Source organism: Sus scrofa, chromosome 5 (assembly GCF_054392235.1).
Source record: "Sus scrofa isolate SSC_HxYL_T2T_F1_AM1 chromosome 5, Sscrofa_HxYL_maternal_Yorkshire_Landrace_v2.0, whole genome shotgun sequence".
In the NCBI taxonomy this organism is placed as follows: domain Eukaryota; kingdom Metazoa; phylum Chordata; class Mammalia; order Artiodactyla; family Suidae; genus Sus; species Sus scrofa.
Window position 1 is genome coordinate 103,070,045 of NC_139387.1, and position 24,369 is coordinate 103,094,413.

General features: G+C 34.7%; 1 protein-coding gene across 13 annotated transcripts in view; it reads left to right on the forward strand.

Annotated features, from left to right (window-relative positions):
- The window catches only part of MGAT4C (MGAT4 family member C), a 731,126-nt gene that overhangs the window by 368,476 nt on the left and 338,281 nt on the right, over positions 1-24,369 (forward strand). For 9 of the 13 annotated variants that reach the window (XM_085024824.1, XM_085024827.1, XM_085024826.1 and 6 more), the window contains 1 exon segment: positions 22,841-22,901. The gene's annotated coding sequence lies outside the window, so the exon portion shown is untranslated. 13 annotated transcript variants of the gene reach the window in all.

Sequence of the window (24,369 nt, forward strand, 5' to 3'; positions counted from 1 at the left end):
GATTGGCATACGCACACTATTGTATATGGAATCGTTGGTCAATGGAAACCCTCTGTATAGCATTATAGTCCTGGAAACTACTCAATATTCTGTGATAATCTATATGGGAAAAGAATCTGAAAAAGAATGGTTAAGTATATACATATAGGAATCACTCAGTTGCATAGCAGAAATTAATACAATATTTTAAAACAACTATACTTCAATAAAATTTTAAAAAATGGAAAAAAAAGCAAAAATTAAATAAATAAAGGAGAACAGATTACTGAGTAGATCCATTGTATTCATACTGTCAGGGCAGGAAGGGAGCAGGCAGCAGGTTGTGAGAGTCATCAAGGAAGAGGCCGTGTTAAAAGGATGTAGAAGCTGTAAATTTATATACAGATAGATTCTGTCTTATCCAGAGTTCTGGTCATTAAACTGGAAGCTAATTCTGTAACAATCCAATTAATGTTGCTGACGCCTTGATTATGCTGATATAGAAGAGAAATAAGAATATACAAATATTTTGTTACAATTAAATACAAATCAGATAAAGAACGATTAACTAAATCTTATTCTCTTAAAGGCAGAATATTTTCACAATTTACATTTGATTTCTTGTTCTGTCGCTTACTAGTTTATAAATTTGGGAAAGATGTTTGAGCTCTTTTAAGCTTCATCATAAAATAATAATGATAGGATTTTTTTGTTTTCATGGGGATAAAATAAAATAATACATGTAAGTAGCTTAGCACAGTATTTGATGTATTGTTCAGGTTTAGTCTCCTTGTGATTTTGTATTCATTTACTGCGTTTCGTGCTGAAGATACAGCCTTGATGAAAACAAAAATCCGTGCCCTCATGGAACCTAACCTTTGGTGAAAAAAATCATCATAATTATTACCTTATTTTAACATTCATAATGTTTTTGAATCTCTGAATTTCTAAACGCAGTATATCTATACATATATAATATAAACACCATATATGGTATTCTAAAGTATATAGAATCATTGCTTAAGTGATAACAGCACAAAGTAGCACAGTTCTGTTCTTTGTGTTAAAAACTGTTAGGAGAGTAATGTTTCTAAGCAAGAGAAAGGGAAGCTAGATATAACAGCATTTCAGAAAATTGATGAATTTCTTCAATTCTTTTCAATGTATCCAGTATCAGTGAAACCCTCTGTAGTCGCTAAATTTCTTAGCATTTTCTACTTTTCATGAAGAATGTGAATTGTGATGTAGATCAAGAATTATTAAGCAGAATAGACTTAAATATATTCTAGTGTTAGAGTGCATTAGTCAGGGTTGTCACAAAAAAGGAAGGGAAAGGAATCATGTAGGAAATAATTGTACTAGGCCTATGCATTTCTAGTCTTTGGCCCATTCAACAATGCCTAGGAAACCAGCACATTTAAAAGTCATTGAGTAAAAGGTTAGTATAATACTTGGCTGGTATAATACTTGCCTCCTACACAAAGCCCACAATGAATCCTTACACATTTTTTTCCACAAAATGAATCAATAACTTGTTCATGAATTTGCCTTGGGATGTTAAAGCAGTGCATGTAATAAAAAACCTCTTATGCTAGAGTACGTATCATGGCTCAGTGGTAACAAACCCAACTAGCATCCATGAAGACGCAAGTTCGAACCCACTCTCTCAGTGGGTTAAGGATATGGCATTGCTGTGTGTTGTGGTGTAGGTCGTAGATACTGCTCAGATCCCACATTGCTGTGTCTGTGGTGTAGGCCTGCAGCTGTAGCTCCGATTCAGCCCCTAGCCTGGGAACTTCCACATGCTGCTGGATTGGAGAATGGTAGAATGGGAAAGATACACTGACAAAGACAAGATCATTGAAAACTCTAGTAGGAATGAACAGGCTTTAAATCATAATGATTGAAAGTATAATTTTAATTAATTTTACCTATTTTAAACTAAAAGAAGCCCATTATTTCCTATGTTATATAGGTTACCCCTAGAATGTTTAGAGCAAGCAGTATCTTCATTCCTTCATTCACTGAATATTTCTTTTATGCTAATTAGGTGCCATGTACCATTCTAAGCAATCTTGCTTTTGAGTCACAAGATACCGGCTGATATTATTTGATATTATCTTAAAATGATGGGGAGATAAACCTAGTAAGAATACAGATGTGAAAAACAGACTATTACTGTTTCTTTTAACAAAATAGGTTACATATTGATTGTAGAATAATCTGAAAATAAAGGTTAAAGAGCAGGATAAGATAAGTAAATTCTAGCAGTATAAGTATGTGAAGGTTATATCCTTCTCTCGAATTTCTCTCTAGATAGAAGGGTAGATGTTAGATACACACAATTATCTATCCATATACATACATAATGATATATATACGCACACATACACCACTTATGTAGAGGTGCAATGAGATCATGTGGAAGGTGTATGTAATTTGCGTTTTTTACTTAAAGATAGATGCTATATCAAATCCATGGTAAATAGAAACAAATCTATTTGTGCAAATATGTAAAGTATTTGTTACTTTTCTAATTTAACAATCTCTGCATTGTAGGGTCATAAATTTTTCCAGGTTTTCTGTAATTTTAACAGTGCAGCAATGAATTCTTGTAGACAAATCTTTGCTCAAATTCTTAAGTAGCCTCACAAGATGATCACTTAGAAGTAAAAACTTAAAAAGTCAAATGGGATATACAAATTTAATGGATATTTTTAATTTATCTCCAGAAGATAACATGTAAGTAATATAAAATATCGATTTCCCAAAATTGTGTCAACATTGTAAAATACCACTGTCAGTCTGAGAAGCAGAAATAATCTTGGACATATGTGCTCATTTGAAAATTTTCAATCACTTTCAATACAGAACATCCTTTGATATTTGATTGGATTCACCTCTCTAAAGTATGCGTGTGTGTAGGCAGCCGCAGATTAATCACATTACCTATACATGCCCTATTTATCCTTTTCCTATTGGGTTAGTAATTAGTTTCTTAAAGACTCATAAGCTATCTTATAGTTCTAAATTTGTGGTGATTTCCTCTATTTTTTTCAGCTTTCTTATGACCAATGTTTTTTTTCTATTTGCTAAACATAATATGGCCTCTTCCATTTAGTCATTCTACAAATATTTATTTAGATTCTGTTATACTTTACAGATTTTTCTAGGTACAGGAAATGCCTAGCAAAGTACCAAAATGTCTTTTTTTCTGACTCAAAAATTACATTAATATTCCTTACGGTTTTGATTTATTTTTAAAGTATCATTTACAAATTTAGGAGTGGGAATAGTATAGTATAGAGATATAATTTTACTTTTCAAAATAACTATATAATCATCTGAGAATAATTTGCTTTAACTTTTTTAAACCTATTTGCAGTAATTTAATAAAAACTTTATAATAACTAAGGGTACTTATTCATTTTTCATATTCTCCATTGGTCTTCATTTACATCTTTCACTTCAAAGCATCATATAGTTTGTATTTTTAAAGTAACATTACTAGAAATATATTTACTGTTCTACCATTCCAGAAATTTAAACATACAAAGTTCTCATTGTTGTTGATGGCAATCATGGTCGTCTTTTTGCTTCAAAGTTTATGTGAGATTATTATTGTTAATTTCCAGTTGTATTATTTAGATAAAATTTTAAAAGTAAAATTTGAAAATATAAATAACCATATACAGTTATACAAATGTTCTGGTTCTGTTGAGTACCAAAGTGATAGTTTGGCAAAAATATGTCAAATATTAACTTATGCTTGTGAAAATTTCACTTCCTTCTTTGAAAATTATAAAACTTTAGGAAACAGATTTACAGGTTTAACTATGAAAAAAAACCCAGAAAACCTTGAACTATTGAGACCAATTTTGGTCAATCTAATATAAGTAGGCATCACACGTACCTTATTTTTCTTTTCGTGTCTTATATATTTAAAGTGATCTAACGGGGTTTCCCTGCAGCTTAGTAATGATAAAACAGCAATTTTAGCAATAGAATCTCCATGACACTCTCACGGAATGTCAATCTCCCATTCTCTCTCCTAATAACTCTGGTAATAAGTACAACACATAGAGTGCACTGGTCTTCTGTATTTGCTACTTCTGGGTCTCTGTATGCAAAGCACTTGAAAAGAGGGTTTAAAAATATTGATTTATTTACTGAAATAAGCCAGTCCTCACTCTCTTCCTTATACTATTCATGATTAATCATAATTGAATGACAAAACAAAACTTAAAATATATATTTTAGCTATAAGGGAGAGATTCTGGCATCAGAGTTGTTCTAAACATAGGAAAGTCTTGCCAAGATTAGTTGATTATAATTAATAGCATTGAAAAATACAGTTGTTTTCCCCTTGGTTATATTATCCTAGTGATATTTGCTTACAAGGTCCAATACATTCTTCTAAAAATCTATGTTCAGGAGTTCCTGTTGTGCCTCAGCAGAAACGAATCCAGTTAGGAACCATAAGATTGTGGGTTCGATCCCTGGCCTCACTCAGTGGGTTAAGGATCTGGCATTGCTGTGAGCTGTGGTGTAGATCACAGATGTGGCTTGCATCTGGTGTTGCTGGCTCTGGCATAGGCCAGCAGCTGCAGTTCCAATTTGACCCCAGCCTGGGAACCTCCATATGCCATGGGTACAGCCCTAGAACAAAAGACAAAAAGTAAAAGTCCATGTTCAAAATGTTGCTACATATAACACCAGAAATTTCTTTGATCACATATGCTTATGTAGACAACATGTGTATATATCTTGAGTATGTGGTTATTTGTTTATGTGTGCATGCGTGCATATATAAAGTGACAAGTAAAACAGCAATGATGCAAAGGGTGAGTTGGAGAAATTAGGATTATTTTGTTATTATAAGATACACTACTCATGAATGGTAAAGTTTAGAAATGTTTATTTGAAAGTATACTTGTATTATCTATAAATATATATTGCCAATGCTAGGTAACTACTAAAAAATGAGATATATAGTCTATATTCTAATAAAGGAGAAGATGAAAGCACATAAAATGCTCAAGTAAAATCACAAATGGCAGAAAAAGAGTGAAAGATAAAAATGGGAACAAAGACAAAAGGCAAAAATAGAAAAGGATAATGAATATGGTAGACATTAATCTAACTATATCAATAATCAGTTTAGCCAGTGGTCTGAATGCATAAATTGAGTTTGACAGAATGTATAAAAAAATAAGACTCAACTGTACGTTGTCAAGAACAACTCCACTTTAAATATAAAGACACATACAGATTAAAAATAAATAGTTAAAATGTAACTACTCCTACATTAATCAAAGGAAAACAGAAGTAGTTATATTAGTTTCAGGCATAACATACTTCAGCGAAAATGCAGTTATCAGGGATTAAAAACAAAACAAAACATTTAATGGATAAAGTGTTCAGTTCTTCAAGAAGGCCTGCCAATCCATAATGTATGTGGTCTTAACAGCCAGTCATCAAACTATGTAGGAGAAACACTATTAGAATTGTAAAGAGAAATAGATGACTTAGCTTTCAAAGTTGAAGATTCAACATCCTGTGTCATAGACATGCTCAGCTGTCAGAAAATCAGTAAGGACGTAATTTAACCCCAAGCACCATCAATAAACTGGGTATAATAGCCATCTGTAGACAACTTCACCCAATAAAGAAGGATACTTACTCTTCTCAAGCTCATGCGGAACATTCACTAAGATAACCACATTCTGGGCTATAATACCCACCTTAACACATTAAAAAGAATGGAAGTAATATGATGTCTGCTCCCCAGCCACAGTGGAATTAAACTAAATATTAGTATCAGAAAGAGAACTGGAAAACCCCCAAATACCTAGAGATTAAACACCACCATTCTAACATATGGGTCAATGGAGAAATCTTAAGATAAATTTTAAAATATTTTTAACTCGCTGAAAATGAAAGCACAACATCAAATTTGTGTGATGCAGCAAAAGCAGTGCTCAGAAAATGATTTATAGTATTGGATGAATGTATTAGAAAAGAAAAACATCTAAAATCAATAATCCAAGTCCATACTTCAGAAAACTAGAAAAAGAAGAACAAATACAATTAAAAGGAAGCAGAAGCAATGAAATTGAAAACAGAAAATCAATAGAGAAATATCAATGAAACAGAAAGCTAATCTTTCAAAAAAAATGACATTGATAAATTTCCAGTGAATTCAGTATTTGCATTTTATCTCTAAATGAATACACTCTCTTATAAAAAGTTAAAAAAAATTGATAAGCTTCTATATGCCACGGGAGCAGCCCAAGAAATGGCAAAAAGACAGGAAAAAAAAAAGAGAGAAAAAAAAATGAGCGTATTAATATACAGGCACACTTTTTTTTGAACTTTACACATATTGTGTGTTTATACAAATTGACAGTTTGTGGCAACTGTGTTGAGCAAGTCTATAAATACAGTTTTTCCAATTTGCTCATTTTGTGTCTCTCTGTCACATTTTGGTAGTTTTCACATTTCAAACTTTTTCGTTATTATTGTATTTGTTACAGTGATCTATGACCAGTGATCTTTACTATTACAGTTATACTTGTTATAGCATATTTTAGCAATAAAGTATTTTTAATTAAAATATGTGTTTTTATACCAAATGCTATTGAACACTTAATAGGCTACATTACCGTATAAATATAACATGTTTATGCACTTAGAAATGAAAAAATTCATGTGATTCACTTTACTGTAATATTTACCTTATTACGGTGGTATCTCTGAGGTATACTTGTACCCAATTATTAGAATGGCCAAAATCCAGAACAAAGACAACTCCAAATGCCAACAAGGATGTGGAGCAATAGGACCTCTCATTCATTGCTGTTGGGAATGAAAAATGGTACAGCCACTTTGAAAGACCAGTCCGGCAGCATCTTACAAAACTAAATATGCTCTTTCCACGCAATCCACCTATTTCACTCACTCCTTTATATTCACTCAAATAAGTTGAAACTTTGTGTTCACACAAAAGCATGCACATGGATATTTACAGCCGTTTTATGTACTATTGCCAGAGACTTGGAAGCAGGCAAGGTTTCCTTCAACTGATGAGTGGTAAATAAGCAGATTATAGAATGTTGTTCAGCAGTAAAAATAAATGAGCCATCAAGCTATAAAAAGACACAGAGGAATTATAAATGCATATTACTAAGTGAAAGAAGGTAATCTGAAAAGACTAATACTGTATAATTACAACTGCATGATATTCTGGAAAAGGAAAAAATCTGGAGACAGTAAGATTAGAGGTTGTCAGGAATTGAAGCAGTGAGGGATGAATAGGTAGAGTACAGAGGACTTTGGGGATACTCTGGTTGATACCATAATGATGAATATGCTTTTACAGTTGTCCAAATCCATAGAATGTGCAACAGGAGGGAACCCTAATAAACTCTGGATTTGAGTGATGAAACGTGTCAGTGTAAGTCCATCAGTTATAGCAAATGTACCGTCTGGTGGGGGATGTTGATAATGGGGAGACTATAAATGTGTGGAGGAGGAAAACGGGAAATCTCTGTACCTTCCCCTCGGCTTTGCTGCAAACCTGAAAGTGCCTTAAAACAATAAAGTTTTAACTTTAAAAATGTTACCACATCTGCGGTGCCAGCTTTATTAATTAATGCATGTAATACTAAATTAGTTTGGTTTTTAATGTCCTTAATAATTATAGTTTCTTCTATTATGAATATTAAGCCTTCACTAGGGCACCATGAAACACGAAGTCCGAAAGTGTGTTCCATTTTCTTCTTGAAGGGCATGTGCAGGGTGAAAAATTAGCCAAAGGGCCAAAAATGCCTCGTTTCTAATCTCTTCTTGGCAACCTGCTTAAATGGGGTTAATTTCCACATTTATAAAATGGGATAAATAGTAAGATATCTGTAAAAATACATATAAAGCTACCTAACACCTGCCTGCCAATAGTAAGAATTTAATAAATAGCAACTGCTAATGTTGCAGTTATTATTTAAACTCATCAAAAATATAATCCCCTTTAAGTGATTGCGGAGTCTCTGTTCTCTATCTCTGGCACCTATTGAGCCACTTATGATGGGGCATGATAATGTAGAAAATAGAATGTGTGCATGTATGTGTAACTGGGTCACTATGTTGTACAGTAGAAAAAAAATTGTACTGGGGAAACAATTTTTAAAAATTTAAAAAATACAATAGGGTCATCTGAATGCTGGATATTTTATATCTCGTGTGATTACACAGCTCTCCTTACCACATCATTGCTCTCAGCATACTCTTCCAGAAATCACATTCCTTCAATGTTTCAATATCATCCTTGAGTTAAATTCACATCTTTTGCATGAAATTTAAACACTCTGTAATCTGGCTTCAATAAATTATTTATTCTTACTCTGCACCCCTGAAACCGGCACGAGATCCAAATGTAGGTCATATTTATATATTCCTTACCTTATCTTTTCTACGAAAAGCAGAATAATCTTGACATAATTCCTCAATGTTAGGGTGATGAAATTGGTATTTTTATGTCATCACTAACACAATGTTTGAAACCTACTAAACACTCAAACTATGTTTGTCGAAACTATGAATAAAGTTACAGCCACATACACCAGAGGTTGTCACCGTGACGACTTCGCTGAGTAAATCAGTAACAAGATGTTAAAAAGAAGGTCAGTGGAAGTGGGCAGAAGGGAAGCAGAATAAGTAGCTTGAATAGCCCTGATGTTGTTGGATAGTTATCTATAAAAGAAGCTTAGTTCATGTCTTCTTTATTCACTCCCTCACTCTGATTTTTCTCAGCTATTCAAATCTGCTCTATTATCGTTCATTAACTCCACCCACAATAGAGAACCCTATCACTTCCAAAAATACTGTTTTCTTTTGTGATGACATTTCCCCCTATAAACAATAGCTACTCTGAAAATAATCAGAAATATTATACCTTTCTTATCTGGTCTACTCTGAGATACTTTTATCCACTTTTCCAAAGTTTAAACAATTGATTTTTATGTACATATATGGAGAAGAAATAAACAAAACGAAAATTCAATATGGACTATATATAATAAGAATGGTATAAATTTAGTCTGGTCTGTTACACTTTCATGGTTTACAGCACCATGTAATCATGATAAATGCTCACAATAGGGTCAGTCCCGGACTGGTGTTTGAGTCCTTAAAGCTGAGTCAGTTTTGTTAAATAAAATTTAAAGTGTTGAACTCATTTAGTTTAGAAATGTTACAGTGAAAATACAAATAGGTTTATAATCACACGGCAGATCTGCTTCTTCTTCCACCTTAGTCCTATTAGTTATTTACGTGAACAATGTTCTTAATATCTCTTGGCCTCAGAGTCCTTGTCATTTATAAAGATATAATAAGTCTTAGTGTTTAGTTTTACTGTGAAAGTTAAATGACCTAACATGAAAATACTGTTAACACTAGAAGTTATATAAATAATCATTGCTTTCTCTTGCCTTTTATGGTAATTTTATTATAATTGGCTGTTTGTATTAATATTATGTGTATGTGTGTGTGTATTTAATTTCATTTCTAATTCAATAATTCCAAAATGACATGAGGTCGTTTAGTAATATAGCTCTTCCATTCCATCATTTAAACAGCGTATTTGTTGACCATCTACAATATGCATATTGATGTGTTAAGTGTGATAAATCCAGTAACAGGAGAAGAATCTGGAACTAAACACAGCGCAGAGGAAAAGCTATAATAAGAAATCATAGTTGATGTAAGCTATTGTAATTGAATGTAAAATTGTCTGAAATACATGGCAAATCACATTTTATCAGATAAATATGATTAAATGCAACACTCCATTGTCTAAGTCCTTTGTTTTGGATTGCCATTAGTGTAAGGAATTACCACATATAAATATAAAATCCTTCATGTAGACTTGAGCTGTCTACCCATAGAAACTTTTAGAGCAGAATTGTGTCTTATTCTTTCAGTAGTTGGGCTGCAAAATTCACTATTTCTCTAATAATGTCCTAATAAGAAACTGCCATTCTTTTTCACTTATCCCTGTATATACTATGTAAAAGTATAATATGTGATTTTAAAATGTTAGTTCTGTTACAGATTAATTGCTTTCTTCCCTTTATTAAGAAGTAGGAGACACATTATAGGATTAAGATCCTCCAGGGTCTGTTTTATTGACCCACTAATACAGGATTTGGGTGGTTAAAGCACTTAGCCTTTAGGTTTGTAGCTCATAATGTAACCTAGGCATGAATAAATGGGATAAGAAAATGTACCCTGGAGTGTCTTGATGTCATATTAAAAATAATAAAACACATGAACTGATATATTCTGAATTCAAATGAAGAAAAGGTTAGCTATGCAAACATGCAGTACTCTGAACTGAATTAAATTGACACTTTGTAAAAGCCTAATAATATGGTTGCCATACATAAAATTTTATTCTACCCAGTATATTTTGTTAAATTTGTTTTCTAAAAATCATTTAATGGACTTGGAAAAAAAATTTTGTTTAACTTTGAAAAGCTCAAAGGCAAATGTTGATTACTTAAGTGTAGAGGTATTCTACAGGAACATTTTTAATGTCTCTGTTCTTCAAAAGAATGTTCCTTTCATGGTTTACTGTATTATTCATGAACTCCGAGTTAATTTATTTTTATTTCATTCACTTTAAAGTGTATTGCATACTTTCAACATGACAAAAACTGGGCCAGGGACTGTGCCAAGTACTGAGGATTCAAAGATGAATAAAATACTTTCCCCACCTTGAATTATTCACAGTTAAGTAGAGAAAAACAACATGTAAGCAATTTCATACAGAGAGAAAAGCGCTGTAATTCAGAGTCCTGTTTCATTCTGCCTTCAGGATGGAGAGGGAGGCTTTATGAATGACGCATCCTAAAGACAAATTGCAAGCATTTAAAAGTAAGGGAAAAGGTGATGGGAGTGCCCACAAGGTGAGTCATCATCGCCAAGTCCGAAATGTTCTGTGATCTGCTCAGAGCTTTGGACTTCTCCCTAAAGGCAGCAGGACACTACCAAATGCTTCTGTCGTTGTTTTCTTTTTTTTCTTTTCTTTTCTTTTCTTTTCTTTTCTTTTCTTTTCTTTTCTTGTCTTGTCTTGTCTTGTCTTTTCTTTTCTTTTCTTATTTATTTTTTTAACCAAGGGAATCATAAGAGCGAATTTATCTTTCAGAAAGCTCCCTCTAGCAGCAGTATGGAAGATTGATTGTCCCAGAGTGAGGTAATTACCAGAGCTTAAGTGAGAGATGTTGAGGGACCAGAGTGGGAAGGAAATGAAGAGCAGAATTTGAGAGAAAAGTAAAAGTTAAAGCTTTCCCCCTTCATAATGACATGAGTGGACAGCACCTCGTAGGGACTATGATGTGGCGGTAAAGGGCAGGAAGGAAGGGAGGAAACCTTTGGAGTATTTAGACCTCTTTAACTGCAGCAGTAACTAACACTCGCCCGGGGGAAGCAAGCACTTTTTGCACTTTTATTAATCTTGCAGGTCTCGTCATAAATTTTATTTCCCACAGGAGTCTTTCCTAAGTCAGCAGCTCTAAGATCCCAGGCTCTCTCTCTCTAAACCTTGCATAATTTTGAGAAGTCATTTTGACATGCTATTCAAAGGGACTGCCCTTCCCCTGTAAGGTAGGAAACTTTGAGAAAACAAGAAATGTGTGTTATCTTGGTGTTTCTAGGACTTAGCACAATGAGTGTTATAGGACAGAGTCAATCAATACTACTGAAATAAGTGTACCTAGGGAACTATGAATGCATCTTGACTCAGACCTTTTGAAGATTAAGTAGAAAAAAAATCAGCAAAACAAATATTGAAAAGGCAGTAGAGATTCTTTACTGAATGATGAGCATCATTCATAGACATTTTGCCCTCAGTACTCTGCCTTGCCCTCGCAATGATCATTTAACCCTGTTAATCTTGTCAGTTTACTTCCTTTGTTAGCACCCATTTATTCTTTTCCAATACTTTCTAAAGGAGATTCAATTCACATAGTAGAAACAAAGTCACTCAAGATCTGCTAACTGCTTACATCTGGAAGCTTATTGAAGTTCATTACCAGGCAAGTTTTCACAAATAACATATGGTTCAATTATACTGAATGCTGGCATTTCCTTACACATCATGTTTACTCACTCCTGGATATTTTGCACATGTTGCTTTATCAAGCTGAAAATTTCTATTTATCTTTCAAGTTTCGGTGCAAGTATCACCCTCTGGTGGAAAATATTTCTGTCATTCCCTGTCTGAAAGAGATCTCCTGCTTTTTGTCTCATGACTTGTCATTATTCTAACATCTCATATGCTATATCATGACCCCCTCACTTTTGACTGTAAAGTGTACCTCACTTTTAGCTCAGTGAGTGTTACAAAGTTGACACTCAATAATCACTTTTGATTAACAGGAAAGTAAATTTCTTACTGATGCCCTGATTCAGCTGCTTTCTAATAAAGAAATAATTTATGTATCATGTATGCCTCTCCTGTTTTCTAAAAGGGAAATAGTAATAAAGACAAAAGAAAAAAAAATTTTGAGTTAGAAAACAAAAATTAGGAAAGAAGAAGCTATTAAGGATCTAGAAGACTAATTAGCAATCTAGTCCATCTAACACCAGAGAATTAAACACCATAAAATAATAAAAGATGAAGAGTCTATGGAAGTTTAAAAAGAGATATCTCTTTAGGGAGTTCCCATCATGGCTCGGTTGTTAACGAATCCAACTAGGAACCATGAGGTTGCGGGTTTGATCCCTGGCCTTGCTCAGTGGGTTGAGGATCCAGCATTGCCGTGAGCTGTACTGTAGGTCGCAGACATGGCTCAGATCCAGCGTGGCTGTGGCTGTGGCTGTGGCAGGCAGCTACAGCTCCGATTAGACCCCTAGCCTGTGAATATCCATATGCTGCAAGTACGGCCCTGAAAAAGACAACAACAACAACAAAAAAAAAGACCAAAAAAAAAAAAAAAAAGAGAGAGCTCTTTAAATTCAACAGCAGATATTTTGTATTTATTTTCTCAAATCAGCAAGAAAAAATGCATTATATGAGATGAAACTACAGAAATGCATAAAATATTCCATTTCATATTTTGTCATTGTGTAAAAAGGTTAACATTTAATTTTATTTTACGTAAGGTGATTTCCAAAGGAACATGGAAATCATCAACTTATAACAGAGAGAGGAGAAAGGAATAGTTTTATCTTAGACCCATATATAATTCTTGTCCTGTTAACGTGATACTCTGATTCAATATGTACCTCCTTCTATTGCCATGAACACTTGAAAATATTGGACAAACTATCATAAGCAAATTGGAAATGCAGAGTTGATTGCAAAAGAAGAAATTAAAGGGAAATCCCTGGTGCCACAAACAAAGAAGGAACTAGTGGCTAGAGCAGTAACATTTTGAACTGATACAGCTGTAGCTGGTAGCCAGATATGATACCATAGTCAGAGGTAATTCCTGAATAACTGGGCTTTTAACATCCAGAATAGAATAGAGAAATGGGTTTGTGCTGGAGAGGACCTTGCAAGTGCACTGCAGGAAAGAAGGAAGAAAGTTTAACTCTTCTCAGGAATCTTTCTAGGAAAAATAAATCTGCTGTGAAAGCCTAGGAACACAACTTGAAGCCAAGGGATCAACATGAAAAATAACAACAACAGAGTGAATAACAACAATGACAGACTGGTCCTCATTTAGTGAAACCCCTGAAATTCAAGAGATAAACAAATGCAAAAAGAATCTGAAGGGAGCCACTCCTGTATCCCCCAGATTTATGCAATTAGACGACACAATGAAAGATTCACAACAAAAATGTCTATATCAAAAGAGAGAATGAAATTAAAACATAAATGAGGAGGGACTACATCCTCTAAAATCAGACCAGTTTGAAAGAGACTCTAAAATCAAGACACATGAAATGGTTAAAGGAATAAAAGAAAAACTGAAACCTACATATAATGACAGAACAATTTGGTTTGGAGAGAAAGGAACACATTTGAAAAACAGTCAGATAGAACGTTTAGCAGTCACATACATCATCAAGAAAATAAAACTTTAATTGGTAGAGTAAGCAGATTAGACATATCTAAAGATTATTTAAATGCAATTATGACTTTAGAAAATTTAAAAGATTCAGCATAAAGAACTGAAGCACAAACAACATGGGAAAAAAGCTAAGAAATGTAGAAAATAGAATTAGTAGTGCCAATACATGAGTAAAGGAGTTTCCAGAAAGAGATAATGTATAAGAAACAATATTTAAAGCTATAATTGCAGAGAATTTCTCAGAATAGATAAAAGTTATACATTCTCAAGTCGAAGCATCAAATATTATCCTGACCAGAAAACAAAAATAATTGAGTCAAGAGTTCCCATCTGGTTCAGCAGGTTAGGGATTCTGTGATGTTACTGCTGTGGCTCAGTCACTGCTGTGGCATGGTTTGATCTCTGGCCCAGGAACTTCCGTGTGTGTGTGTGTGTGTGTGTGTGTGTGAGAGAGAGAGAGAAAGCGTAGGCATTTCAATTAATACCACAGAAATACAAAGTGCTGTGCGAGACTGCCATGAACAAGTATATACCAAAAAATTGGTAACCTAGAATAAATGAATGCGTTCTTAGAAACACGTTAACTAATGAGATGACTAGGAAGAAATAAAAGTCTGACCAGACCAATAACAAGTATGGAGATTTAATCAATAATCAAAAACCTGCAACACAGAAAAGCCCAGGGTCAGGAGGCTTCTTGAGTACATTCTCCCCAACACTTAAAGAAGAAGTAATGCCAATTCTTCTCAAACTTCCCAAAACTTGAGGAGGAGGAAACGCTTGTAAGCTCAGCCTATAAAACCAGCATTACCCTTATACCAATGTGAGAAAAGGCCCTACCAGAAAAGAAAGTTATAGGTCAATATCCCTCATGAACATAGATTCAAGAAATTCCCAACAAAATACTGGTAAACCAAATTCAATAGCACATTAAAAGGATTACACATGATGATTAAATGGGATTTATGTCTGTGATGCAGGGATGATTCAGCATATTCTAATCAATAAGTTCAATACACTACATTTACAAGACGAGGTATAAAAATCATAGTTACCTCAGTAGATAAAGAAAAAGCATTTGGCAAAATACAGCGTACATTCATAGTATTAGGTATAGGCGGAATGTACCCTGACATAATATAGCACGAATATGAGAAACTCACACCTGATGTTACATTCAGTGGTGAAAAACTAAAAGCTTTCGCCCTAGGATCAGGAACAAGACAAGGATGCCCACTCTCATAACTTCTATTTCATGAAGTACTAGAAGAAATAATACCTTTGCCTAAGTCTGTAACATGTACAACACTAAGAGTGAACCCTAATGCAGAGTGTAGACTTTGGGTGATAAGGATATGTCAGTGCAAGCTCATTTTTTTTCGTTTTTATTTCAAGTGTACCATTCCAGTTTGGGATATTGATGGTGGAGCATTCATGTGTGGGTACAAAAAGAAAAAAAATATATGGAAACTCTCTGTACTTTCTGTTCATTTTCACTGTGGACCTAAAACTGCTCTTAAAAAATGAAGCTTATTAATTGATCAATAATGGGGAAAGATCAGGCAAGTTTGCTTCCTTACAAAAGATTTGAGGTCCTTTAGGTCAAGGTTTCTAAACTGTGATGCAGACTCTTTTATGTACACCATCGACTTGGTTCGATGAGAATCAGTGTTAAGATAAAGTTCATTCTGCTTACTTTGCTGTAAGTAATAAAAGTCTTTGCCTCTGAAAAATACAAGCAAAAAATAGGCTATTTTTATTTATTAATTATACCTCAACTAAGCTGTCAGAAAAACAAAAGAAATTTAAGGTTGGTGACAATTTTATGAATAAATTTCTTACATTTAAAAAAAATGAGTGCATTACATTATCTTGAATATATTATGCGGGAATTATCTTCGTGTGTCTGAAGTATTTTGTTAAAATTTTCTAAAAGAAAAAATGGACACATGAGATTATGATGCATAGAGTAATGGGGAATATTTCTTCAATGACTTCATCTCCTTAAGAATTTGTATAGGACATATACAAGCTAAAAGAGATGTGTGCACCTCTAAATAGTTGTCCCCAGAACCACAAACTAAATAGAAGCAAGCTGTTATTTGATAGCCAAAGATGTCACATAATTAATCCAATGGACAGAAGCCTTCTCTTGGGTAATCTTATATTTGGTCCTTTAGCTGTCGTCCCACCATCACGCTTACACAGACACACACTCTGAGGAAAAGCCCAGCTCTATTACTGTATTGCTGGCTGTTTAACACTTCAAAGGAGTCTCATATTTCTCAAGTTAAGTCTTTTGTATTTTAGGGATTTTTAAACGGGTCTGTGTAGCCTCTATTCAAAGTGTATAGGGTACAATCAATTGGGAGCCTGTTTGATACTTCTAAAGCACTAGAAAGAAATAGTAGCGAAAAAGAATTTAACTTTATCTAACTCTATATCTTAACAATCCTTGGCAAAAACTTCAAATTCTGTTTTTCAGAAGTCATTTCATTTGGGTTGGGGGGGGCACAGGTACATTTTTTTTCTTCTTTGGAATAGCACATCTATCAAGGACTTTTTAAAAAAGAAGTAGTCTATTTAGTTCTTCAGGGCTTTACCTAATCAATTAGAAACAAATTCTCTTTGAGAATAAAAATAAACCTAAAGTTTAAATAAAGCTGTAAAATAAGTTTAAAAGTACAAGTGTAAATATATTTTCATATCAAATTTTATTCATTTCTATTCTTCAGACAGAACATCTTCTTAAATTTAGGGAAAGAACTTATATCCTTCTTAAATGATTTTTTCCTTGGCTTTTATACTCTATTTGATTTTCATGAAGAGATTGCCTTTGATCTTCAAATATCAGACTATCTGTGGAGAAAAGAGGGGATAGGGGATAAATTAGAGAATCTAAAATCCTCATTTTATTCTGGCAGATAAATCTGTTTTCAACTCAGAGCAAGTAACAGGAAAATTTAGCAAAGAAGCAGAATAAAGAAATGGTAGAGCTGCCAAACTTCTCCCAGTTTAGGTCACCACTGTATGTATTCATTATGTGTGAAAAAGAGAAGAGCCAAAACAGCAAAAATTCAACTCAAATGTAAGGGCCATAAAATACATTCACAATTGCTAGTTTAAATTAAATGCCCTGAGAAAAGGGAGGTTTGGGAAATAAAATTAGAAGAAACCTATGTAAGGTTTAGTCAAGCCTAGGGGAATTGTAAGGTCATCTTAGGCAAGCTCTATTTCGTAAATAAATGGAAAATTAACCAGAAAATTGGGGCTCTCCATTAAACAGTAAAAAAAAAAAAAAAAAAAAAAAAATTTACATGTAGTGATTAAGGATTATTATGTCAGTTTGTATTTGTATAATTTAAATAAAAGTGTTGAACAAAAAACACATGGGATTTGGCTTTTTAAATATTTAAAGTAATTGTTCTGATTATGTTTTCATAATTTTCTAGTTTATAAAAATAAAATAACATTATTATAATATGGTGCTTCATGTGTAGATTCATGTTTTAGTTGAACATTTTAGTTCTCCAGTACTGAAGCTTCTAGGAAACTACTGATGACATTAAAGTATATTGCAAATAAATAACTCAATATAGACGTTGTCACTGGATAGTGTGAACATAATTTTATTGCCTGCTAACTGAAGTTCTTGCATGTTTTAAATGGCATTTAATGTTGCTTAAATTATTGTGGCTGTAAAGGACACATATCCAATCTCAATAATTAAACTTATAATGTCAAAAAAGGTAAATTTAGTGGCTACATTAAATAGAGTATTGATAATGTTTTCAAAGTACTTTTGCTTGTCATTGAATATGGTATTGATGTTTTTAAAGTATTATTTGCTTCCAATTTTAATACATTTAGAGTCGTATGAATACCTCATATATAGGACAGCAATTACTTTAGCTAAATCTATCGTATTTTACATTCTTTTTTTATTTAATGATTTTTATTTTTTTCCATTATAGCTGGTTTGCAGTGTTCTGTCAATTTTCTACTATACAGCAAGGTGACCTAGTCACACATACATGTATACATACCTTTTTCTCACATTATCAGCCTCCATCATAAGTGACTAGACATAGTTCCCAGTGCTATACAGCAGGATCTCATTGCTTATCCATTCCAAAGGCAATAGTTTGCATCTATTCTCAGTCCCAGATTCTCAGTCATCACACTCCCTCCCCCTCGGCAACCACAGCTCTGTTCTCTGAGTGCATGAGTTTCTTTTCTGCTGAAGGGTTTATTTGTGCCATATATTAGATTCCAGTTATAAATAATATCATATGGTATTTGTCTTTCTCTTTCTGACTTACTTCACTCAGTATGAGAGTCTCTAGTTCCATCCATGTTGCTGCAAATAGTACTATTTTGTTCTTTGTTATGGCTGAGTAGTATTCCATTGTGTATATATACCACATCTTCCTAATCCAATCATGTGTCCATAGACATTTGGGTTGTTTCCATGTCTTGCCCATTGTGAATAGTGCTGCGATGAACATGTGGGTGCGTGTGTCTTTTTCAAGGAAAGTTTTGTCTGGATAAATACCCAAGAGTGGAATTGCTGGTTCTATGTATAATTTTCTGAGGTCCCTCCACATTCTTTTCCGTAATGGTTGCACCAATTTACATTCCCACCGACAGTGCAGGAGGGTTCCCTTTTCTCCACACCCTCTCCAGCATTTATTTGTGGACTTATTAATGATGGCCATTCTGACGGGTGTAAGGTCATAGTAGTTTTGATTTGCACTTCTCTAATGATCAGTGATGTTGAGCATTTTTTCATGTGCTTGGCCATCTATATATTTTCTTTGGAAAAATATCTAGTCAGGTCTTTTGCCCATTTTTCCATCGGGTTGTTGGCTTTTTTGCTGTGAAATTGTATAAGTTGTATGTATATTTTAGAGATTAAGCCCCTGTCAGTTGCATCATTTGAAACTATTTCTCCCATTCTATAGGTTGTCTTTTTTTTTTTTTTTTTAATAGTTTGCTGTTCAAAAGCTTGTCAGTTTGATTAGGTCCCATTGGTATATTTTTGCTTTTATTTCTGTGCCTTGGGAGACTGACCTAAGAAAACATTTGTAAGGTTGATTTCAGAGAATATTTTGCCTATGTTCCCTTCCAGGAGTTTGATGGTGTCTTGTCTTATATTTAAGTCCTTAAACCATTTTGAGTTTATTTTTGTGCATGGTGTGAGGGTGTGTTCCAGTTTCATTGATTTACATGCGACTGTCTAATATTCCCAGTACCATTTGCTGAAAAGACTGTCTTTTTCTCATTTTATATTCCTGCCTCCTTGGTCAAAGATTAATTGACCATAGGTGTCTGGGTTTATTTCTGTTTCTCTATTCTGTTCCTTTGGTCTGTATGTCTGTTTTGGTACCAGTACAACACAGTCTTGATTACTGTGGCTTTATAATGTTGCCTGAGAGTTATGCCTCCTGCTTGGTTTTTGTTCCTCATAATTGCTTCGGATATTCTGGGTCTTTTGTAGTACCATATAAATTTTTGGATTGTTTACTCTAGTTCTGTGAAAAATGTCATGCATAATTTAAAAGGGACTGTATTGAATCTGTAGATTCCTTTGGGTAGTATGGCCATTTTTACAATATTAATTTCTCCAACCCAGGAGCATGGAATATGTTTCTATTTGAACCCTTTTTAATTTCCTTGATTAAAGTTTTAGAGCTCTCAGTGTATAAATCTTTCACCTCCTTGGTCAGGTTTATTCTCAGGTATTTGATTTTTGGGAGAGCAATTTTGAAAGGTATTGAATTTTTGTATTTGTTTTCTAATATTTCATTGTTAGTATACAGAAATGTGACTGATTTCTGAATATTAATCTTATATCCTGCTACTTTGCTGAGTTTGTTGATCAGTTTGAGTAGTTTTGGGTTGAGTTCTTAGGGTTTTCAATATATAGTATCATGCCATCTGCATATAGTGACAACTTTACCTCTTCTCTTCCTTTTTGGATATCTTTTATTTCTTTTGTTTGTCTGATTGCTGTGGCTAGGACTTGCAATACTATGTTGAATAAAAGTGATGAGAGTGGGCATCCTTGTCTCATTCCAAATTTAGTGGGAAGGCTTTCAGCTTTTCTCCATTGAGTATTGCATTTGCTGTGGGTTTGTCATAAATGGCTTTTATTATGTTAAGGTATTCTTGCTCTATACCCACTTTGGTGAGTTTTGGTCATGAATGGATGTTGGACTTTGTCAAATGCTTTTTTTGCATTAATTGAGATGATCATGTGGTTTTTGACTTTTCTTTTGTTAATGTGGTGTATGACATTGATTGATTTGCATATGTTGAACCATCATTGTGAAACTGGGATGAATTCCACTTGGCCGTGGTGTATGATCTTTTTTATATGTTGTTGGATTTGGTTGCATCTATATTCATCAACGATATCAGCCTATAGTTTTCTTTTTTGGTGGTGTTTTTGTTTGGTTTTGGAATTAGGGTGATGTTGGCATCATAGATTGTCTTTGGGAGTGTTCCTTCTTCTTCAAACTTTTGTGAAAGTTTAAGGAGGATGGATATAATTTCCTCTTTGTATATGTGGTGAAATTCACCTGTGAAGCCATCTGGCCCTGGAGTTTTATTTGTAGGGGGTGTTTTTATTGTATGTTCAATTTCATTTCTAATGATTGGTCTGTTCAATTGATCTATTTCTTCTTGATTGAGTTTCAGCAGGCTGTAAGTCTCTAGAAAGTTGTTCCTTTCTTCTGGGTTGTCAAATTTGTTGGCATAAAATTGTTCATAGTACTTTCTCATTTTTTTTTTCTGTAGTATCCATTGTGACTGCTCCTTTTTCATTTCTTTTTTTGTTTATTTGGGTTTTTTCTCTCCTCTTCATGGTGAGTCTGTCCAGAGGTTTGTCAATTTTTTTTTTTTTTTTTTTTTACCTTTTCAAAGAACCAGCTCTTGGTTTCATTGATGTTTTTATTGTTTTTCAAATCTCTATTTTTTGATATCCTCTCTGATCTCTATGATCTCCTTCCTTATGCTGACTTTAGGTTTTGTTTGTTCTTCCTTTCCTAATTCATTTAGGTGGTGAGTTAAGTTGTCAATTTGAGATTTTTCTTCTTTTTTTGAGGAAGGCCTGTATTGCTATGAATTTCCCTCTGAGCACTGCTTTTGTAGCATCTTATAGATTTTGAGTGGTTGTGTCTTCATTATCATTTGTCTCAAGGTATTTTTTAATTTACTTCTTGATTTCCTCACCGACCCATTGGCTTTTTAGTAGCATGTTGTTTAGTCTCCTGTCCTGCTTAGCCCACATAAGCGGTGGTGCACCCAGTGCTCCTAGTTGTAGGGCCTTGGGAAGGGACAGTGATCAAGCATCTGCATTTGACAGTGGCAGCAGCAGGGCGGGTGTGTTCCCAGGGTAGTGAGAGTGACAATGGATGGCACTCAGTTGCAGTGCCCTCTTTTATTTGCCTACCCCTGAAGTGACTGGGCTCACAGGTGGAACCCACTCACAGGGCCCCAGTGGTGGCAGGCATTGCCTCCTCGTGGCCTCCAAGACAACTGCTGTGATCAGTCCCTGCTGCCTGTAGATCATGCAAAAGGCACCTCATCACACTTAGCCCCCCCACTGCCCTTAGCCCACACAAGTTGTGCCTGGCCACTGTAGCCAGCACAAGAAGCTCCCAGTCTCCCGTAATCCAAGCTAGTGGCTTTTCTCCACCTGTTGCCTGCACCTGAGTCTCTGAGAGCTCACAAATATTCAGGGCCCTCTTATGGAGGTCCACCCCTCCTCTTTTCATCCTCCCCATCAATGGTGCCTTGCTTTTTCTGTGTGCCCAGACCTCCTCCTGGGTTCCCTCTGCTGTGGTGTTCCACTCCCCAGCCTGTAGCACACCACTACCCTGCCTGTGGCACACCACTCCTTAGCCCCTCAGTCTGTCTACACACAGGCAACTCTAGTCCTCTCCCTGAAACTGACCTCTGGAGCCTGAATCTCATTGCCCAGCCCCCACCCAAGTGTCTCAGGTGGTGGTGTCAGGGAGGTGGTGCAGATGGTCTGTGTGGCTCTCACTATTTTGCCCTCCTCAGTCCAGCTGCTGCACTTTTTTCAGTGGCTTTGAGGTCCCTCCATCTCAGCTGATCTCCCCATTGGTTAGGTGGCTTCCCAGGATGTGGGTTCCTTTTCTCTTTCACAGCTCCTTCTCAGGAATGCTAGTCCCATCCTGATTCTTTTTTCCTCTTTCTCTCTTTTTGTCTTTTGTTCTACCCAGTTATGTCAAGTGTTTCTTGACCTTTTTGGAAGGTCAAGAAACACTTGACCTTTCTGCCAGCATTCAGTAGATGTTCTGTGTGAATTGTTTTACGTGTAGATGTGTTTTTTTGATGTGTTTGTAGGAGAAAGTGAGCACAACATCTTACTCCTCTGCTGTCTTGATCCTTTCCCCCTACATCCTTAAATTATATGATTTATCATTTTTTCCTTTTCAGCATCATCCTTGTCTCTCTCAATTCCAGATGCCTAACCATTGTGCATGTTTATGGAGATTAATCTCAGACCTCCATTTCATTAACTGACAATGGCCATAGTTGAATTTCTACAGTAATGAGTTCATTGGGTGGCAATTTTGCAAGATTTTGGGGGGAAGAGGAGGTGTAGAAGTTATCGACATTTTAAAGGACCAATTTATAAATCAGTATGCTTTAATGCAATATTTTTTCTCTTTGACTAACTGGGAGTTTATTTGCATGCATTCTAAGTGGCAGTGTCATTGGAAACTAAGATTTTTGTCATTTTGGTTTGACAGACTCACCCAGAAAGCACAACCCTGATTTTGCATAAGAACAGCTATCAACAGACCCTAAAACGTGAGTCCTATTGGTTTGTGCTATTGAATTCTACGTTGCTATATAAATGATCTTGTGATAAGATATGGCTTTTATTTCATAATTAAAATCTTGACCAAGTATAAATGTAGACTATAAGAAGTGCAGAAAGGAAGAATTGATATGTTTGTTGCATTCTTTAGTTTAAAAGATTCTAGTAGTTAGTAGCTACTTAACTCTGAAGCAGATATTGTGCTGTTCATTGATAGTTGTTTTAAAGCAGATAGCTTTACAGAGTTTTGATGTTCCAATTTCTTTATGGTTGATAAAAATATATAAATATAATATTCCTTACAACTAAGCATTTCCATGCTATTTTGTACATGATTTACTTTTCTATGATCAATATCCCTAAGTATTTAGAGCATGTATTTAGCATCTCAGTTTTTCTCGGAGATTTTACAAATGGAATAAGTGCTGGGTCAAAGACAAAAGGCTTGGTGCACTTTTCTTCTCAGTTCTATCACAGATCTGACTTTTAGTACTTAATAATTTTTGGTATCTCTTCTCTCTGGCCTCTGATAAGTTGTCTTTGATAACCTGCTGTTTTGTTCTTGAGCTTTGCCATGGCTACAACTCTGGGGTATCAGAACTGTCAAAAATAAAAGTAAAAGAGCAAGAATCGTGGAGCTTATGAAAGTTAGAGAAGACATAAGGCCTGGTATCGACAGATGAATTTTCCACTGGCAGGTAGTTTTCACTTTATCCCATTTGCTGTCACAGTACACAGTACCTGAAATAATAAGGGGATTTTTTTTTTCCCGAATAATGGACGATAGGGGCTGTTTGCTTTGTGAGAATCTGCCAAGGCAGCATGCCATGTGGCTTTATCTTTGAAAGTGAGGGTAAAACAAGCTTGCTGAGCTGCAGATAAGGGACTTAGAAGGAATTCTATTCAGATGTACCTGTCACTAATTTATCTGGAGGTTTTGTGATTCATACATACTGCTCTATGTGCGATGAGGCATTAAATTGGTTTCCTCTGGGAGCAGGTCACATTCAGGGGTCCTCAGACCTACGCTTGTGGTATGGTGCATGCCTGATTCATATAGCCTATTGCTACTCAATTTTTATCTATTAGAGGGCTGGTAAGTTGAACATATGTTAGATGATCTCTTGGAACATTTCAACAGCAAAGGGAGATTGACAGAAACTTAACTATCTATTAATATGCACATGTTTCTAACAAAAATTAATCAAACTTTCTGATGTTAGTACATTTATTATGATAATTAAGTAGTTATACATATGTTTCCCAATAATGGCCTAGCTCTTTATGAATGCATTTCCATAGCTCTTTTATTTATTGGAACAAAGGGATATGTACTTAAGTGCATTATTTTATCCTGGAAAAAAAAATGCAGAGCTGATTTGAAACAGGTTTCACGAAAGGAAAAATTTCAGAAAACATAGAGTTTTCCCATTTACATTATAGTTTTCTACTGTGGCA